At 50.5% G+C, this 21,318-nt stretch overlaps 1 protein-coding gene across 1 annotated transcript in view; it reads right to left on the minus strand.

Annotated features, from left to right (window-relative positions):
• The window catches only part of BICRA (BRD4 interacting chromatin remodeling complex associated protein), a 78,737-nt gene that overhangs the window by 24,306 nt on the left and 33,113 nt on the right, over window positions 1-21,318 (minus strand).

The following is a 21,318-nucleotide window of genomic DNA, read 5'->3' on the forward strand; positions in this document are numbered from 1 at the left end:
CCGGGGCCTTGGGTCAACACGCCCAGCCTAGGACACGCCATGCAAAGCTGGCGGGAACACCCCCCTCCACACACACCAATGACTCTCCCTTCCAGCGTTGGCCATGGGGACCGTCCCTCGAGGTCCCTCCCAGGCGCTGGCTGCACTTGGCAGTGGCGACAATGGGCTCTTGCCAGCTCCATATCCCAGGCCCACCTATGCTTCCTTCTTCCTGTGTCACCACGAGGTCAGTGGCCTACCAGCCCTGCCCTTTCCGACCAGCCCGGGGCAGGGGTGGGGTGGGAGGGGAAGGCCCAGCCAGGGGACAGAAAGGCAAGACCTGCAAAGAATCTGGAGAAAAGGGGAAAATGGGGAGGATATCCCACCTGCAGTTGGCATGGAGGCAGGGGGATGGTCCAGATGACCCAGGGGGCCCAAGGCCGGAGGGGGAGGGGCGGAAGGGTGTTGGAATGAGGGACAAGCGCCCCTCCAGGCACGAACTGGGACCCTTGGCCGGTTACCTGCGCTACAAACGAATCATGAAGGGAAGGAGGGGGTGTCCACTCCAGGTCTACGCGGGGCCCCTGGCTGGGGACTTGGGGAGTGTCCTTTCGGGGGCCAGCTGTGGAGAGAATAAGGGAGGCTGTAAGGAAGTCTGTGACAAGGAGAAGGATGGGGGGAGGGAGGGAGTGGGGAGCCCAGGAGAGGGGTTGACCCAGCCACGTGTAAAGAGGTAAGAAAAGAAGGGGTCCAACACAAGTTTAAGAGCAGGTGAGACAACACTACACGTGATCCCGTATGCGACATGCACACACGGAGCGCGGGGTAGGGCGTTACACAGCCACACGTATTACAGCAAGGTAGAACGTCATATGATATAATTTATTGACACCTGGACCTCATAAAACAGTCGATTCTCATTATCTGAGGCACTTGCATTCTGCACAGCTGCCGTGAGCACGTGGTTGTGAATTCTGGGCCACCGATCCCAGGGCGGGGGGGTAGGGGGGAGACACAGGGTGGCCTCCTGCGAGCCTTTGCTCACCTTCTCATCAACCCATCAATACACAGCCTTAGTCTAGGTGTTTCTGTTTAGAGACACCTAAGGTAATATAAACTGTTGATTTGTTAGCACCGAACCCACGGCTAACAGCTCTGTGCACTTGTGCCTGAAGGACACTCATCTAACACACGTGTCCTCTCTGGAGGGCACATCCTGGCCTTCCTGCACTTGGGGACACCAGGCAGCACTTCAGTCCTATGCCGGGAGCCGTTTTCAACAGCAAAACTACCCACAAAGAGCACAAACATGCAAAAACCATGGCCCTCAACAATATGGGAGCTGAACCAAGAAGGCAAAGTGTGGCCTTGTTCAACCTCGGCTGGCACAGGCACTCGGGGCCACTCCGATTTTTCACAAGTCCCCTGGTGACCAGGGAAGTGCATCGGTATTGATCTGCGGGTTATACGTGCTCACGAGTAGGTAGCTTCGCAAATATGAAATATTCGGAATTGCAAATATGGTACCTGCCCATCACTGGTTTTAAGCGCTCTACCTGTATGAACCATTTCACCTTCTCTAGATCCGTGCAAGGCAGGCACTTTTATTAACCCTGTTCTGAAGATGGGGAAGCGGAGGCTCAGAACAGTGTGCAATACGCCCAAGAGCCCTCAACTGGTAAAGCGGCCGGGCTGGGGCTTGAGCCAAGGCAGACTCACTCAGAGTCCCCGCCCTTAACCGCTATCCCATGCACGTTCCTCTCGTTCCTCTCATCACGCTGTTTCTCTTCTAAAATCTGAAGCAAATATGGCAAAAATGTCAAGATAAGATGAAGCTGGGTGGCAGCCTTTGTTATCATTTTAAGAATGCTTGGAATAGTTCAGATTCAAAAAAGCGAGAGGAATGGGAGCACCCAGTGGCTTCCCCTCTTGCTTGGCAGGCCCAGGCCCCGGAAAGATCTAGAAACCATCTGTCACATGACCCAGGAACATGGGATCCTGTCCCAGCTAGATTCTGGGTGCACTGCCATGGTCTGGGGGTGTCCACGAGCACCCAAGGTGGCTTCACCAGAGCAGCCAGATTTGTGTGGGGTCTTCCCTCCCCGCTGCGCTGAGTTTCAGGTGTGGCCCAAGCTCTGCAAACCTCAGGCCAGCAGAATTATAGCCAGGAGTGGGTGCTTCCTGACCAGGACTCTCCAAATGGGGCCTGCGGGTGAATGTACATCTCTGAGAATTTTTTTCATTTGTGTATGTGTGTGTGTTTTAAGATTTATTCATTTATTTGAGCAGGGGAGGGGCAGAGGGAGGGAGAGTCTCAAGCCGACTCCACGCTGAGCGTGGAGCCTGACGGGCTCAAGCTCACGACCCATGAGATCAGACCTGAGCCAAAACCAAGAGTCAGACGCTCAACCAACTGAGCCACCCAGGTGATCCCATTCGTGCATTTTCATTCCACCAGTAACAGCAGAGAAATGAAGGGGGGGTGGTTTTAGACGAGAGGAAAATGCTCTGCCTTGCGATGGGGTGCCTGTTTCGTGAGGGTTTAAAATGTCACAGCTCAGATTTGTGCATGTAAGTTCAAAACATGTAAATTTGACCTTAAAAAGCTCTAAAAAAACCAAATCGTCACCATCAAGTGGTAGTGGGATGAGGGGGGGACAGGGTGTGGCAGGATGTTGATAACTGTTAAGGCTGAGTGAGGGGTACCTGGGGGCTTCACGGTACCGTTCTCGTCACTCTGTACATTCTGGAAAGTTTCCATAATAAAAAGAAAACGGTATGTCAATGATCAGCACGTCTGGTAACTCTGCCTCCCATGTCTCCTATCGGGTTGATGCCAAGAGGTCCAGCATGAAATGACAGGGGTTAGAGTCGGGGGTTCAGGTCCCTGCTCCACCATGCATGGGCTGGGTGACCCCAGGCAAGTGACTTCACCTCTCTGGGCCTCCATGTGTTCGTTCACTGGTCAAACGGGTGGAATCACAGTCCGCATGTCTCATGTGGCGGTGGACAGTCTCTTAGAACAGGGCCTGTGGTTTGTGCACAGTAGGTCGTGGCATCAATACTGGCCTTGATCCTGCTGTTCTGTGAGTTGGCTCACGAGAAAAGGGCAAAGGTGCAGCGGCTTCCGGCTTCCACCCTCTGCCTCCCTGACCCTGTCTCATCTCCCCTGCCGTCTTCACACTCATTCCCAGGACCTACCCTGGATCTAGGAGGTTGGAAATTGGGAGAGGGGCCAGAGTTGCTACATTTGGAATAAATGCTTCAGATTCCAGTGCGGCCAACAGCTCCGAGGCGACGGGGCACCAGGCCCACCAAGTGCTCACGGCGGGGATCGGGTGCCCCTAGACTGATAAAGGTCCCTTGTGGGACGGCGGGGTGGTATGCTCTGCCACAGGCTGCCCCAGGACCCACCCCGGCCCTGCCAATTGCTAGCTGTGTGCCTACGACAAGTTACTTAACGCCCCCACACCCGTGCCTCAGTTTCCCCACCTGGAAAATGCGGATAACGGTATGCGCCCCCCCCCACGGGATTGTTCTATAGGAACGCCTTTAATCTTCGCACGTGGTAAAGTATTTTGTGAGTGATGTATACTGCTGTAATAATTTCAACTGCCATTGTGAATAGGATCTCACAGGGCAAAGTGAGATCAAAGCTTTCTGGCCCCAGCCCAGTCGGGTTGGAAAAAAGTCCCCAAGCTCTAGCTTGGCCACCTGCTGCCAGTTACCCCGTGTCACCCTTGAGCACCTTTGGAAGGCTTTATATACCACCTGCTTCGGCCATGGGTCATGCACACGGTCCTACTTAAACCAACGGGCACCAAGGCTCCTCGAATCCTTCCAAGTCCGTTCTTACCCCCATTTCTCAGATGAGATAAGTGAGGCTGAACAGAATGGTTATGGAGAAGCCACAGGCCAAAGGCAGCCAAGAACACATGCCCGCGCGGGGCTGGCCAATACTGCAGCCCTCAACCCAGCAGTCACAGGGAGACCTGAAGGACACAAATGAACCCACCAGCTGCTGAAAGACAGAATTTGAACCCTGCCCAGGTATTTGACAATATTAAGAAATTGTGATTAAGATTCAATGTGAACGGGGGGGCGCCTGGGTGGCCCAGTCGGTTAAGCGTCTGCCTTCGGCTCGGGTCATGATCCCGGGGTCCTGGGATGGAGCCCCACATTGAGCTCCCTGCTTCTCCCTCTCCTCCCTGCTTTTGCTCTCTGTTGCTATCTCTGCCTCTTTCTCTCAAATAAATAAATAAAATCTTAAAAAAAAAAAAAAAGATTCAAAGTGGAGGGGCGCCTAGGTGGCTCAGTCGATGGAGCATCCAACTCTTGATCTCAGCTCAGGTCTTGATCTCAGGGTTGTGAGTTCAAGCCTTGCATTGGGTTCCATGCTGAGCGCGGAGTCTACTTAAAAAAATAATGTAAAAACAGTGTAATAATGGCATCATGTTGTTGCTTTTCTTTTTCTTTAGAGTCCTTACCCTTTAAAAACATACCCTGAAATATTTAGGGGTCTACTTAAAAAAATAATGTAAAAACAGTGTAATAATGGCATCATGGTGTTGCTTTTCTTTTTCTTTAGAGTCCTTACTCTTTAAAAATATACCCTGAAATATTTAGGGGTGAAATGGTAAAATGTCTGATTTCCCCCAAAAGAACCTAGTTGTGGGTGTTGGGGGGGCATACAGACCTGTGCTGACCGATACTGCTGACCCCCAGTCACATACAGCTCCGTATAAATTCAGGTTAATTCAATGGAATTAGGACAGAAGACTTGAATAAGACATTTCTCCAAAGAAGATACACAGACGGCCACAGGCACATGAAAAGATGCTCAACATCACTCATCATCAGGGCAATGCAGTCGAGACCGGAGACACCAGCTCACACCTATTAGGATGGCTACTATCAAACACGACACAAAACAAAAAAACCCCAGAAAACAAGTATTGTTGAGGATGTGGAGACATTGGAACCCTCGTGCACTGCTGGTGGGAATGTAAAATGGTGCAGCTGCTTGAAAACAGTCTGGCAGTTCCTCAAAATGGTAAAAATAGCACTGCCATATGCTCCAGCAAATCCACTTCTGGGTATATTCCCCCCGCCCCCCAAGAACTGAAAAAGGAGGGTCTCGAACAGATCTGGGCGCACCCAAAGTCACAGCAGCGTTATCCACAGTCGCCAAAAGGTGGAAACAGCCCACGCCGATGGATGAACGGAGATGCGGTGGCGACTTACAATGGGATATTATTCAGGAAGGACATTTGGACACAGGCTACAACCCGAATGACCCGCGAGGACATCGCGCTACGTGAAACGAGCCAGTTACAAAGAGACCCACACCACATGATCCGACGTGTAACGTGCCCAGAGACAGAAAGTGGAATGGTGGCCGCCAGGGGCCGGGGAGAAGGGGGAATGGGGTGGTACTGTTCAGTGGGTGCGGACTTTCAGTTCTGCAAGATGAAGAGTTCTGGAGGTGGATGGGGGCCGCAGTTGCACAACAGGGTGAGTGTTCCAATGCCGCTGAATCGCACACTTACAAATGGCTATAAGGTCGCGGGGGCGGGGGGAGCCCGGCTGGCTCAGCCGGTGGAGCGTGCGACTCCTGACCTCAGCGGCGGCGTGAGTTCGAGCCCCACAATGGCGGGGATGGGGGGAGAGATGACTCAGATAAATCTTAAAAAAAAAATGGCTAAGGTGGTAAATTTTACGTTATATGTATTTTACCACATTAAAAAAAAAACATGAAAATTTTAAAAAAGGACAATGAGGAGTATCAAAGATTTTTTTTTTAAATTCACCTAAGAAAGTTCAATGACACGAAGGTTTACTCTCAATCCCGCTTGCCACGTTTCGAGTGCTCAACAGCTACACGTGGCTGGTAGCTACCGTGCGGGGCAGCGTGGACTGGGAACATTTCCATCGCTGCAGCAAGCTCTCTCACCGGACAGAGCTGGTCTGCAAGACTGGTAGCAACTGAAAATGGATCAAGGTGGTTGATGACCGGTGGGGGGGGGGGGGGGGGGGGGGGGGGGGTCCGTGTTTGGCTGTTCTCTCTACTTAGTGCACGTTTGGAATTTTCCATAATGAAAAATGCTTACTTAAAAAAAAAAAAGACTTTTTAATACCAAGTATCATGTCTAACTGTTTATTGTCTGCTTTGTTCCCCTGCGGGACGCCCGTGCCTACGCAGAAGGAGCTCCATAAATATTTGGGGAATGAAGAAATGAACATACAGAGGCCATCAGACAAATCCGTTCATTTGTTCAGAGCAGCCTGGTAGAAAGGGCATTTATGAAGTGCTCACTGTGTGTTCAGCCTGGGGATACCCTAATGAGCAAAAGCACACCCAATCCTTGGCCCTGGGCGGGGGCATGACCCGTGGTTCTCAACCAGGGATGGCACTGGACGCCCCTCTCCTCAACACACGCATACACAAAAGCTTAAAAAAAAAAAAAGTGACTGGGGGCCACAGTTAGTGTGCAAAGTTGCCAGCCCCAAATTGTCCACATGGGAGTGGGTGTATTGAGCCCCTGTAGAGCAGAAGCTTTAAGAACTATCACCTGGCTCTGAGTCCCAGAACAAAGGGGACAGACACATGGACAGAGCTACAGCCAATCCACGAGGGCACGAAACGAGCCTTTGCCACTGAAATCCCCGGAGAAGTGGGGCTCGCTTGCTACTGCACAAACTCAGCCAGAGCTGCCCGATGCACCCCAAAGAGCCCCCCCACCCCGTCCCAGCGCTTCCCTGGTATCGGGCCTCATGCTAACGTCACACCCACGGACCCCTCCTCGTCACCAATGGGGCAGGAGGGACGCTGCCTCAAGCGTCACAGCTCAGGACGCCGGGACTCAGAAGGGTCTGGATACTTGCCCCCAAAACCACACCAGGGGGGCCAAAATTCGAACTCAGACCCTGTGACTCTGGAGACCTCATTCTTCACCACCGCGCTATAAAAAGCAGGAAAAGCTGGGACCGAAAAACCACAAGCAGCTGGGGAGAACAGGCCTGACGCAACAATGACAAAGTGTCCTTCCAGAAGACTGTGTGAATGTCTCCTGCACTGGTAATGTGAGCGGGGAGTTCTGCATTGTCATCAGGAGCCGCGCACAAGCCAGATCGCCTAGCAGGACGCGGGATTCAAAGCTTCCACTCGGCTCCAGAAACAGGCTCATTCTAATTTCCCAGCGAAAGTTTTAGCAACCCCTGGGGGATTGATAGGCAACCAACAGGCAAGTCTACAGAACCGTATCCTCTGCCGACGGGAAGGGACAGGAAGAGAAGCCGATGTGGCAAAGCCTAACTGTTGTTTTCCAAACACCACTTCCCCAGCCCTCCCCTCGCCTTACTCACAGAAGCCTGAAGCCGTTCAGGGTAACACTTGCCAACTCCAAGATGTAAACAAAGCCTGTTCTGAGTCAGTCTTTTTCAAACTATGGGTCACGCCTTGGAGGGTTGTGAAATCAAATGAGCAGGTTGTGACCAGGAGTTTTTTGTTGTTTTTTTTTCCTTTTAATTAAATAGTATAGAGTAAAACGGAATGGAACAGAATAGGAAATATTAAAAGGCATCATCCGTGGTAAGCGTTAAATATCAGTTTGTGAGATTGGTTTCAATTATGTGGGTCTGTACGTGTACGTATTTCCTACTGTGGGTTGTGGTCAAAATAGCTTGAAAATAATTAGACTACACCAGCGGCACTCCTATCCCCTGTATCAAACGTTCACTTTCCTAGGCTTCCTTGTAGCTAGGGCAGCTATGATTCTGCAAATAGGAAGAGCCAAAGGGCACAGACTTAGGGACAGTTTTTCTTCCAGAATATAAAGACAGAGCTCCTCTAGGGAGAAAATCTTTTGCTCCCCACTTCCAGCTTCGAGTATAGTTGAGAAGACTGGAGCTGCTGCAGCCATTTTGCAACAATGAGGCAATAAACCTACAGCAGTTAAGCCCACCTACAGAGGATAGCTGTTGGGAGGACAGAAAAAGACTGGATTCTTAACAACTCCTCCTGCACTGCCTGCCTCCAGACTTTTTTTTTTTTTTTTAAGATTTTATTTATTTATTTGACAGCGAGAGAGACAGAGAGAGAGGGAACACAAGCAGGGGGAGTGGGAGAGGGAGAAGCAGGCTTCCCGTGGAGCAGGGAGCCTGATGCGGGGCTCGATCCCAGGACCCTGGGATCATGATCTGAGCCCAAAGCATACGCTTAACGACTGAGCCACCCAGGCACCCCTGCCTCCAGACTTCTTAATCCTTACAGATCAAACCACTATTAGGGTTTCCCATTATTTGCAGCCAGACACACCCTGACCACTTAGCTTGCATTTCTAGATATCTCTGCAACCCATCCCAAGGACTCTCTCCGGCTTCCACGGGTCAAGGACTATCCTCTGAGTGTCACTGATTGAGAGGGCTCAGCAAAATGGAACAGGGCTGGTGGAAAGGGGATCTGAAAAAAAGATCACTGTGGTTGATTGCAAAAGTGGCCACCAATTCTTCTCCCTGGTCCCATACTCTTGGCAGCTCCTCCTACCAAGAGATGGGGTCTGTCACCCCACACCTAGACCTTGGGCTGGCCTTCTGACTCTCTTTGGCCAACAGAATGTGGCAGAAGTGATGGTGTGTCTTTCTAAGCCAACACCTCAAGAGACCGGGCATACTTCTGCTCTCTGCCCAGGGATCATGACCTGAGCCGAAGGTAGACGCTTCACCGACTGAGCCACCCAGGCTCTCCGGAAGTAGAGCACCTGCTCGTGGTCTTTCCAGGGGCTAGATTAGGCTTCCCCATAGCATGGCGGCCTCAGAGTGGTCAGACTTCTATTTAAGGTGGCTTAGGGCTTCCAGGTAAATGTCCTAGCGGACAAGGCAGACACTGAATTGCCTTCCATGACCCAGCCCGTGTGAAGAAGCCTGGGCCAGCCCACTGGGCGACAAGAGTCACGTGCCCGTCACCTCCATCATCCCAGCTCACATCCAATCAAGCCGCGGAAGCAGAGCCACCTTGCTGACCTTCAACTGACCACAGACACTGAGGCAAGACTCGCAGTACCCAGCTGTGCCCAGTCCAAATTCCGACCACTGGGAACATGGCTTTGTTTGAAGCCACTGTGGCATCTCCTCTTCTCCAAAGATGATGGCAACAATGTTGTTGATCCCCCCTGATCCCCCACAGCGCAACCCTGCTACTTCTCCTGAATCAAAAAGAGCTTGTGACTACTTCAACTAGGACAGTGCAACAGACGTGCCGTTATGTGACTTTGCGGGCTGGGTCATGGAAGGCAATTCGGTGTCCGCCTTGTCCGCTAGGACATTTACCTGGAAGCCCTAAGCCATCTTAAATAGAAGTCTGACCACTCTGAGGCCGCCATGCTATGGGGAAGCCTAATCTAGCCCCTGGAAAGACCACGAGCAGGTGCTCTACTTCCGGGGAGCCTGGGTGGCTCAGTCGGTGAAGCGTCTGCCTTCGGCTCAGGTCATGATCCCAGGGTCCTGGGATCAAGTCCCACGCCAGGCTCTCTGCTCAGCTGGGAGTCTGCTTCTCCCTCTGCCTCTGCCCCTCCCCCCTGCTCCTTCTCTCTCTCCCTTGCTCTCTCGCTCAAATAAATAAATAAATAAAATCTTAAGAAAGAAAGTCCCATCATCAGGTTATCCCAGCCCAGGTGCCAAACATGTGTATGAACAGGCCTTCAGCCCCCAGGCTTTCAGTCTTCCCAGCCAAGACCCCAGACATCATGGAAGAGAGACCCACTGTCAAATTCCATGTCAAATTCTTGACCTGTAAAACCCGGGCATACTACAATTGTTCATTTAAGCTGCAACATTTGTGGATAATTTGTTTGTTTGTTTGTTTGAAGATTTTATGTATTTGAGAGAGAGAGAGAACATACAAGGGTGGGGGCACAGTGAGACAAGCAGACTCCCCACTGAGCAGGGGGCCTGATGCAGGGCTCGATCCCAGGACCCTGAGATCATGACCTGAGCGGAAGGCAGATGCTTAATCAACTGAGCCACCCCGGCGCCCTGTGGATAATTTGTTAAACAGCGATAGTTTGGGGGTTGTTTGTTACATAGCAGCAGCTAACTGATAACAGCCCTCTTCAGAGACAAACGACCAACCTCGACCTCACACCTCTGACTCCATCTGAGTTTTATCCATCATTCTACCTCCCAAACCTCCCCAAGCCCTCTCCTCCTCTCCACAGCCACTGTCCCTGCTCACATAGAGATCCCATCATTTTTCTTTTCATCTATCCATCCACCCAGCCTGTGTTAATATTACCCTTGTTCACAACCGACTGCACCTATTGTTAAAATACTCAAACACTTCCATCCTGATTGGCAAATAAATGCTGCTTGAGCCCCCAGCACTCCACCTGGCCTCTTGGGATGTCCTGAAACACCCCCAGGACCCAGCAACCGCAGGGTGACACCTGGCCCAGCAGGGAGCCTGCAGGACCACCCTTCCACACCACACCAAGCACCACCTAGTCCGTGCTAATGGTCTACTGCTTGTTACAAATTTTAAATTTATTTTATTTTTATTTATTCTTAGAAAGAGAGAGTGAGTGGGGGGTAGGGGCAGAGGATGAGAGAGAGAATCTCAAGCAGGCTCTATACTCAGCGCAGAGCCCAATGTGGGGCTCGATCCCACAACGCTGAGATCATAACCTGAGGCAAGATCAAGGGTTGGACACTCAACCGACTGAACTACCCAGGTGCCCTGCTTGTTATGTATTTTATTTTATTTTATTTATTTTTTAAGATTTTATTTATTTTTTTGACAGAGAGAGACACAGCGAGAGAGGGAACACAAGCAGGGGGAGTGGGAGAGGGAGAAGCAGGCTTCCTGCAGAGCAGGGAGCTCCATGTGGGGCTCGATCCCAGGACCCCGGAATCATGACCTGAGCCGAAGGCAGACGCTTAATGACTGAGCCACTCAGGCGCCCCTTGTTACGTGTTTTAAATGTTATTTAAATGTTATTTAATGTTATTAAATTCATTCATTCATTCATTCATTCATTCACTGACAAGTGTCACTCAGCACCTCCTACATTTCTGCCCGGCGCTGACAAATTGGAGTGGGCAATGACAGCTCAAGTCCACCAGTAAAAACATCAATCAAACCACACCCAAACGACAACACAAAGCCTGCCTCCTCCTGGCCAGGCTCCCTTCCTCACCGGCCACCAGGCTGACCTGCCCGACCACAAGGCTCACCCCTGCTCAGGAGCCTTCCTCACACGGCTCCCTGGTGTTTGGAAGTCCAGGCACTGGAAGTGGTCGGGTCTGTCCCCTCCACCCGATTGCCACGACTTCCTGCTTCATCATCCTCTTCATCACCAAAGCCAAGGTTTGCTGAGCACTTACAAAGTGCCCGGTGCTGTTCTAAGTGCTCCATCTTCCTACATTTCATTCTTACAACAATCCCTTGTAGAGGGTGCCACGATCCTCATACCCATTTCACAGCTGACAAAACTGAGGCAGACAAAGGGGTTAGGGAACGTGCCCAAGGTCACTCAGTTAGCAGAATGGCAGAGTCAGGATGTGAACCCAGGCCAACAGGCTCCCAAGCTTGTGGGAACTACATGATGGTGCCAGGCTGGCTAGCTGCCCCCCATCCCAACCCCCAAGGGTACACTTCCTGCAAGGACCTTCAGTACCCCACCTCTTACGCCCTCTTCCCCTTATGCTGTCCTGAAGCACCGCAGAAAACTCAGCTTATTTCCCACACACCTGGGTCCAACACTGAGTGATGAGTTCCTGCAGTGGACCTCACATGCCACAATGCCCAGAAACTGCCCTCTTCCGATTTTTCCCAGGGCATCTGTAGCACATTGAATAGTAATTCCCCAAAATGGTATGTCTACGACCCCGGACCTGTGAATGTGGTCTTCCGTATTTGCAAAAAGGGTCTTTGCAGATGTAATTAAGCATCTCGAGATCATCCTAAATTGTCTGGGTGAGCCCTAAATCTAATGACCAGTGACCTTCTCACAGACACAAGGGAAGACACAGAAGCTGGAAGAGCTAAAGAAGGACTCTTCCCGGGGCGCCTGGGTGGCTCAGTCGTTAAGCGTCTGCCTTCGGCTCAGGTCATGATCTCAGGGTCCTGGGATCGAGCCCCACATCGGGCTCCCTGCTCAGTGGGAAGCCTGCTTCTCCCTCTCCCACTCCCCCTGCTTGTGTTCCCTCTCTCACTGTGTCTCTCTCTGTCAAATAAATAAAATCTTTAAAAAAAAAAAAAAGAAGGACTCTTCCCTAGAGCCTCCAGAAGGCACAACTCTGACTGCCCGGGTGGCCTTGCCAACACCTTGATTTTGGACTTGTGGCCTCCAGAACCATGAGCCGCCATGTTTGTGGTATTTGTTATCGCAGCCACAGGAAACTAGTATAGCACATAAATTTGTAAGATCCATCCTGGGTATACAATATATATACACAAACCACCATGTACAGTTGCACAGGTTGTTCACTACACAAAGGAATTAAGTCCTGGGGACAAGTGGGGCCTCAAATCCAGCCAAGGCTCTGCTCACATCAGTGAGACCCAGAGAAGGGCAACATCCACCTGGAGAAAGGACTCTTCTAATACACACAAAGGAGACTAGGGGACTGTGCCCTCCCAGTAAGAGCTAACTTGGCCCTGAATATGTAGCCACTGGCATGCTATGTCTATTTTCAAAGCCAAAAAAGGAAAACAGGGAAAAAATGTTGATTCCTCACACACTCCCACCCCTTTGGGGAAGAGAGAGAAAAAGCAATTTGAAGAGCAATTAAAATCTACACCATCTTTATTTTCAGTGACCTTTAGAGTTCTAAAATCATTGAATTAGTTTAACAACATTAAAGCGTGCCCTATAAAACGTGGATTGCTCATAAAGCGACTGGTGTCTAGTTCCTAAAAGCCTAGTTTATACAGGTAGTTACACACTAGAATGTTTTGTGCCTTTTCTCCCCCCACCATCTACCATCCGCTGCTGTTCTAAATGCAGCTATAAAGCTGCGGGCTTGCCAAGAAAATCAGGTATCTCAAAAGGTTTTACATTTTCTTCTGAACGCTGGTTTATAAAAAAACAGAAGAAACTCCGAGAAGGAGGGAAACAGGCAGTGGGGTGGGGGAAGAGAACAGAAGGAATAATTATGTTGACTGGACACAGGGCCTCCCGTGACATTGGGCAACAGGGAAGGCTTTGAGGTCGGGACCGAGTGGAGCTCAGAGGAACAAAAGAGAAAAAAGCTCCAAAACACTGTGCATGCTTTAGACCACTGGGTCTTAAACTTGAAACTGCACCAGAATCACCTGAAAGGCTTTTAAAGTAAGGTTTAACGGTCAGAAGGTCTGGGGCGGGGCTGGGAATGTGCATTTCGAACAAGTTCCCAGGTGATGCGGATGCTGCTGGTCCAGGGACCACACTCGGGAGAACCGCTGTTCTAGAAGCTTCTGTCTCCGTTTTCCTCCCAGGGCTCTTGCTCTCATACTGAACACAAGCCACAGGTTCCTAGCCAGTGACAAGGTGGCCTCACGGATCAACAGGCCTAAAGAGGTTGCCCATTATCCAAAGCCACTCCCAGCCTGACTTCCTGGTCAACAGAACTTGCATTTGGTTTCATTCAGCAATGTACCCACTCACAAGGATGAGTCACTACGAGCGGAGGCCTTTGCCCCTTGGTCAGAAACTTCCTTCCTCAGCCTCCTTTGCAGTTAAGTTGTAAACATGGGAAAGATTTTTACATTTGGATAAAGAGAGCCCTACATTGGGAAGATTATTTGCCCCTACTCCTTCTTCCTGCTTGAAAAATTGATGTGAAGCATGACGACAATGGCTGGTGCTGCAGCAGCTATTTTGAGCTCCAGAGGGAGAAAATTAAAAGAATCAGAACCCAGCAGCCTGGCAATACTGAGTTTCCCCAAATCTCTGGAATGGTCCATCAGACATCTTGTTCCAGAAGAGGATGAAAAACCTGGGTTAACTTAAGTTAAACATATACCTACTCTATGACCATAGTGAAAAGAATGTGTACAAAAACATTTTCGCAAAAATTTTCACAGCAGCCTTCTTCACAAAAGCCCTAGACTGGAAACAGCACAGATAGATGTACACTGCCTGGTAAATGAAAAAACAAACTGTGTAACAGCCACACAGTGGACAATAAAAGGGAATACACTACTGTTACAGTCCAAAAACACAGATGAATCTCAAATGCATCGTGCTGAGCAAAGGAAGCCAGACAGAGAAGACTACCCACGATGCGATCCCTCCACGTAAAGTTCTGAGCAAGTGAAACCGGTGGGAAGAAATCAGAGGTATGGTGGCCCCAAGGGGGTAGGCGGAGGGACAGAGGGAGGGGGATCTTCCCTGATGATGGAAATGTTCTGGATCTGGATCTGGGTAATGGTTACATGGGTAATTATTTGTCAAAATTCATCACGGTGTGTACTTAAGATGTGTGCATTTTGTTGCACGTAAATTATATCCCAGTAAAGCACAGCTATTGTGTAAGAGGAAATAAAAAAAAAAGCCCGTACAATCGATTCTTATTATTCATGGTAGTTATGTTCTATAAAGTTACTACGATCACTGAATTAGGGAATCCTGAACTATCGCTCCTGGGGAAATCGAGGGTTAGGTCCCTGCAAGCCTCTGGTCACATTTTCATCAGGCGATCAATACGTAACCTTGTTTTATGTGTGTTTCCGTTTAAATACACCTTGTTTTATATTGCTGATTCGTTCACAATGAACTCACGGCCCACAGCACTATAACTCACGTCTGAATGAAGCTTGCCCAGCACATGTGTTTTCTACATGAGGCACTTTCCAACCTTCTCACACTTGGGAGTGTTGGGCTGAGCCTCAGCACTAGGCTTTGGGGCATTTTTTAAACGGTGAAATCACCACCACCAAGTGGTGGTGTGAAAAACAGGGCACTAAAGGTTAGATCACGAAAGGGCACTTGTTGCAGTATGGGAGCTGAAACAAGAAGGCAGAGTGTTTGTTTTTTCAATTTCCACTAGGAACGGGCACACAGGGAGGCTCAAATTTTTACCCCGCTCTGCGCATGTCTGCAGACGACCAAGACAGCACGGGGAGGACTGATGGTTGGGTTGCAAGGATGACTACAGAGTAAGCAGATGAATTCACAAATACGGCATCTGTAAATAATGAGGCTCTCCAGATTCTAATGCATGCATCCCTTACTCAGAACTTCACTTACGTATCAATTTCACTTATGTATCCTGTAGGTACAACTGTGAGGTGTACATGTAGGCAGTCGTTGTTTATAACAGCAAGATATTGGAAACAATCCACTGGCCGTCAGTAGAAAACAGGTTGAACAGAAAACTACAGTCCATCTAAACAGGGGAAGATATTTGTTAAAAAAATTTTTGTTGAAAAAAATATGAATATTATTTAAGCCATCACTGGTCAGGTAAACTATTACTGGCAGCCAAATGCACACAGACCAAAAGCTACTCTGTGGTAAAAGAAAGTGCCAGGATTTGAACCCAGATTTCATGGACACCGAAGCCTGGACAGCTTTCTGATGTCCGTGAAAACCCTGGATGCCCGAGCATCTGCGGGCAGTGAGCGGCCATCCCTCCCTCCACCCTCCTGCTGTGAAATGCTTTTCTTCCTGGATTCAAGCACAGCTTTCTAATTTCTCACCAGAGCGGAGCTGTCTTCAGGAACTAGCTAACCTCGATGGCTCCAAGACACCACGCTTCCTCCTGTTTCTTAATAAATCCCCCATCCTTCCCTGGGTTTTGCAACCAGTACTGTCCGTGTAAAGATGTCCATGAGCGCTGCCTGGAGCGCTGCGGGGGAGTCGCTAACTGCCTTCCTGCTTCCTCTCCGGTTCCTTCTAAACTTGGTTCCCCACTCAGTGGCCAAAAAAACGATTCCATTTTATTTAAGGTTGTGTCGTTCTCAGCAGCGCTGGGGAGGCAGCAGCGAAGACAACAGATATCCCTGCTCTCCCGGAGGTAACGTTCTGCTGGCAGGAGTCCGACCATGGAGACATACAACATACAGCAGAGTGGACAATGGCAAGGATGGAGGAGAAAGGTGGCAGGGGAAGGGGGTAGGGAAGGAGGGGGATGCATTTTTAGCTGAAGTGGTCAGGACATCGTCCCAGATAAGAGGTGTTTGAGCAGACGTGGAGAGAAGAACAGAAGCGACGTGGACACACGGGGAAAGGCATCTGAGGCAGAAGGGACAGCAGATGCAAAGGCCCTGAGGTGGAAATGTGCTGGGGGTGCTTGAGCAACAGTAAGGAGGTGAAGAGGGGTGGAAGAGGCAAGGTCAAAGGCTAGGCGATGGAGGGCCCGGTGGGCCAAGGTGAGGTCCTGGGCTTATTCTGAAGGAGCCCGAGAGATAGGACGGCTCTCAACAGCGTGGGCCATGATCTGACCCAGGTTTCACAGGATCCCTCTGGCTGCTGAGTGGAAAATGGATTGCAGGAGGTGAGGACAGGGGCAGGCAGCCCAGAGGGCAGATGCAGGTGGCGGGGGAAAAAGTGAAAACTGGCCAGATTCCTGACATGATGGCAGAGCAGCAGAGTCTACGGATCAACTGCCCAGGGGGTGGTGGGGAAAGAGCAGAATCAAGGGCCCTGCAGAATCTGAGCGGGATGGGAGGGCAGAGTGGATAATTGAGGGCAGCCAGGCAGGATGTGCAAACACAGCCTTATACAAGCTCCCTGGTTTGATCTAGCACCTTCTTCAGTGAAAACATTTTTATCTAAGGTATTCTGAGGGTCCCAAAGCTACTAATTACCCGGGTTAACGCACCCTACCCAGGGCAAGGGGCGTGTGTGTGTGTGCGCGCTCGGAGCCTCAGAGAGAGAAAAGGCTGCAGGGGAGCCCACAGGCCAGAGATGTGCAGGGCCCCAAGGCTTCCTCTCATAGAAATGCCCTTTGTATCTTGTTTCAGGATCTGTCCTCACCCCAAAATCTAAACAGTTTCTAAGTTTATTTGTGACTTTGAATCCGAAAACTATCTTGGGGTATATGGTGTGAGGTAGGGATCCAATTCCATCTCTCTCCATATGGATGACTATTTTCTGTTTTGGCACCAGCTCCGTTTACTAAGTCAGGGGCCACTGCGGCCCCATGTCATGTCCACACACGCCCGCCTCTCGTCCTGGGCTCTCTGTTCTGTTCCGTTGGTACAACATCAATTTCTATTTATTCCCTAACCTCAGAGATAAAACAGATTCAGCTGGATGGGTAATCAATATATGGATTGATGCTGGGCAAAGGTGACAGGTGGTCAGGGGAGTGAGGTGTCTCAGGGAAGGGCACAGGATCCCCAAAGCAGGCAGCATGATGTCCCTTAGCCTGAGAATACATTCCAGAGTAAGTCCACTTATATGTATTATACCATTGACTTTTAACTAAACTAATCCTCGTAACAGAGACAGAGGGCACAAAAAAGGGGCTCAAAAAGAGACCAAAAGATTCAAAATAAAGTACAGACACAAAAGCTCACATATCATATGATTCCATTTATATGAAATTAGATGGAGGTGATGGTTGCATAATGTGTACATATGTACTTTCTAATAAACAAATGATAGCGAAGAGCTTGGACTTTGCAACCAGACCTCCTGGGTTCAAATCCCACCTCTGCCACTTAACTGATGTGTTACCTTGGGCGAGCGATTAGAGCCTCCTCGTGCCTCAGTCTCCTTCTCTGTAAAATCAGGTTACAAGTTGTGTCCACCCCACAGAGCTGTGGGCATGGAAATGAGCTGATACATGCAAATATATCGACGCTTAGTCACACGCTTACCATTTTCATAGCCGGGAGCATAGAATCAAAAGTGCTGTGTCCTTAGCCATGCGATCAAGGTCAATATCAGCAGTACTAAGTCAAGCCGACAGTGTGTAGTACCTTTAATGTGACATGAGGAGAAGGGTACTTCACCGCTGTGGTCTTCCTTCCCCAAACCCTAACTGCCAGTCTAATCATGAGAAAAACATCAGACAAACCCCCAAGTGAGGCACGTTCTCCAAAACTCTTGACCGGTACTCCTCAAAACCAACAAGGTCATCAACAGTAAGTAAAGTCTGAGAAACTGTCACGGCCAACAGGAGCCTCGGGAGACATAATGATTAAATGCAGTGTGGTTTCCTGGACAGGATCCTGGAACAAGAGCATTAGGGGAAAACTAGGGAGATCCGAATACATTCTCCAGTTGGTTGATGGCAATGGACGGTGTTGGTTTCACGGTAAAGTCGTAAGATGTGAACATTAGGGAAAACCAGGTGCAGGCTATACGAAAACTCTGTATTACTTTTGCAACTTTTCTGCAGATCTGAAATTATTTTAAAAAAAGAGTTTATTATAGAAACAAAAAACCTCAACGGTCTTCAATGAACCTAAAAGTGTTGGGGGTGCAGCTCCGGCCGACTTCCTGAGAGGCCTGAGCTGTGCCCGAGGGTCCGCTTGAATGAAGGCTCAGACACGTGGGGATCTCGGCCTTCCTGTGTGGCCTTACCAGCTTCTTTCTCCTCTGTCCGCCTGACCCTGCCCTTGTTCTCTCACGATCTCATCCCCACATAGCAGCTAAAGGGCTCACGTTAGAACCTCAGTCAGCCCAGGTCCCTCCTCTGCTCAGAGCCCTCCCGGGGCTCCCGCCTCCCTCAGTAAAAGCCCAGGTCCTTGCCATAGCCCTACAGGCTCTGTACCATCTGCCCCCACTTCCTGTCACTGTCTCCCACACTCTGCCCCTCATCTATGACCCTCCAGCCACACCAGCCTCCTCGATACTGCTCTACCACACCAGGCACAAGCCTCCCACAGGACCTTTGCACATGCTGCTTCCTGTCTGGTAGGCATTTGCCCTTACCTCCTTTTCTGTCACCAGGTCAGTGAGACTCAACCCGATTCCGTCTACAACTGCAATCCCTACCCGCCCCCTCGGCACTTCCACCTCCTTGCTTTGCTTTCCTTCACAGCGCCGATTACTATCTGACGTGCTGTAAACGTGATTTATCTTATCTGCTGCCTGTCTCCGCCAGGAGGGGGTGAGCGCCGGGTCTGTTTTGTTCACTTTGTGTAAACTCTGATGGAATGGCTGAGGCGGACCATTCTCAGCGGCCACAGCAAATGCTCAAGAGTGTAGGCGCCTGACTCACGACTGACCAGGGCTGCGGGGGGGGCGGGGAGCGGGGACCCATGCCTAGGCTGGCCAGAGACCCACGGGGCCGGGCTCAGAATGGAGGACTGGCCACTGGGGTGGGAGGGAGGCCCGAGGGACCCAGAAGAAACCTGTCAGCATGAGCTGGAGAGGAGGCGAGAGGTCATGGGGGGGGATGTCACAGCCCGAGTGACCACTGTGGTCTCAGATGAGACCGATCTGTGGGGGAGGGTGGTGAACTTGGGCTTCAGCACAGAGAGCTGCTCAGAGGAGGGGAAGAGAGCAGAAGTGAGCTGGGGCGGAGGCGCGGGAGGGAAGGGCACTCTGGAGAGACAGAGGGTGAGCGAGAGGAACAGACACAGAGAAGGTGGGCACATCTCCCCAGGTCAGTGCAGGACACTCCACAGGACTTGTCTGCCTCTCCCACCCTGTGCACCAACCCAGGAGGCAGATTAATCCAGTCACAGTCTACACCCATGGTACCTGCCCACTCAATGCCAGGAGCCACCACAATAAGGAGGGCAATCAGAACTCCGGGCAAATGTGCAGACTGCCCCCTAGGGGGCGACAGCACCTCCTGTGAACTGTGTCAAGCCCAACAGGACCCCCCAGGCAGCGCCTCCCTGTCTACACTGACCGCATGGGTGTCCGGTGCTTGGGCACCATGAAAGAGAACATTTGTTAAGTCTATAGAGCAAGGGTGAAAGAGCTAAAACCAGCTGCAAGGACCACAATCAAGGCTTTCAGTCCTCACCCAGGAAGGATTCTAGAACACGTGACATGGGACACATGCGTCAAGAAGGTAGGGGAGCCTACGGACAACCTCCACCTGGCATCACACGGAGCCTGGGGCTACTCTCCGTGTAATTCCGCCCTTATGAATAATGGCAGATGTGGACCAGAGGGCATGTTCTAGAATGTTCACAGCACCCTGAACCGGAAACAACCCAGATGCCTCATCAACAGGAGAGCACGTGGATACACTGTGGTAGAGCCACACCATGGAATACCACACAGCAGCGAAAAAGGAACAACACTACTGATCTACTCACAAGGAAGAACCTCCAAAAACATGACGTGGAGCAAAAGGAAACACCATCGTAGGATTTCATATGTCCAGTACAAACCCAGGCAACACTAAACTATGGCGTTATCATGGGGATGGAGGCTCCTGGTGGGGGATGTAGAGGTCGGGAAGGGAGGTACAGCATGTTCTGCTTCTCATCTGGGAGCTGGTTGTTGAGTGCGTCCAACCCATGAAAATTCATCCAGCTGCATGCTTAGGATGTGCGCACTTTTCAGGACAATTCAACAAAAAGATCCCCCAGAAGGGAAGAAAACACCCTCACACCCTCGTCTACTCCTGAAAGGATGCAAAATGGTGCAACCGTGTGCCACAGTGGCTGTTCGTCCAAACGTTAAACGTACACTACCCTACGACCCAGCGATCTCACTCCCGGTAGACGCCCAGGAGCGGTGAGAACACACGTCTGCAGAAAAACCCCTACGTGGACGTTCAGAGCGGAATTCTCCGTAACAGCCCCAAAAGTGGTAACAAACCAAGTACTCATCAATGGATGAACAGAGAAACAAACCGTGGTACATCCACACAGCGGGTATTACTTAGCAAGAAAACAGGAAAGGCATCCTGACCCACGCTGCGAAACCATCGTGCAAAGTGAAAGAAGCCAGATACGAAAGACCACCCTGTTTTATGGCACCACTTAAACACAATGCCCAGAATAGACACATCCACTGAGACAGAAAGTACATCAGTGGTTGCCAGGTGTCGGGCAGACAGGACGGATGCGAGGGCAGCTAAGGGGCTCAGGGCTGCTTCTTCAAGTGAGGAAAATGTTCTACAATTTGTGTAGAGCTAATGATGGTTACACAACCCTGCAAATGTATTATAAACCATAGAATTGTATGCTTTCCATGGCTGAGTTGTATGGCATGTGAATTTTATCTCAATAAAACTGTTGTTGTTTTTTTTAAGTATCTATGGGGGGCTCCTGGCTGGCTCAGTCGGTTAAGCGTCTGCCTTCGGCTCAGGTCATGATCCCAGGATCCTGGGATCGAGCCCTGCGTTGGGCTCCCTGCTCGGGAGCTTCTCCCTCTCCCACTCCCCCTGCTTCTCCCTCTCCCACTCCCCCTGCTTGTGTTCCCTCTCTCGCTGTGTCTC

Source organism: Phoca vitulina, unplaced genomic scaffold (assembly GCF_004348235.1).
Source record: "Phoca vitulina isolate PV1807 unplaced genomic scaffold, GSC_HSeal_1.0 scaffold52, whole genome shotgun sequence".
Lineage (NCBI taxonomy): Eukaryota > Metazoa > Chordata > Mammalia > Carnivora > Phocidae > Phoca > Phoca vitulina.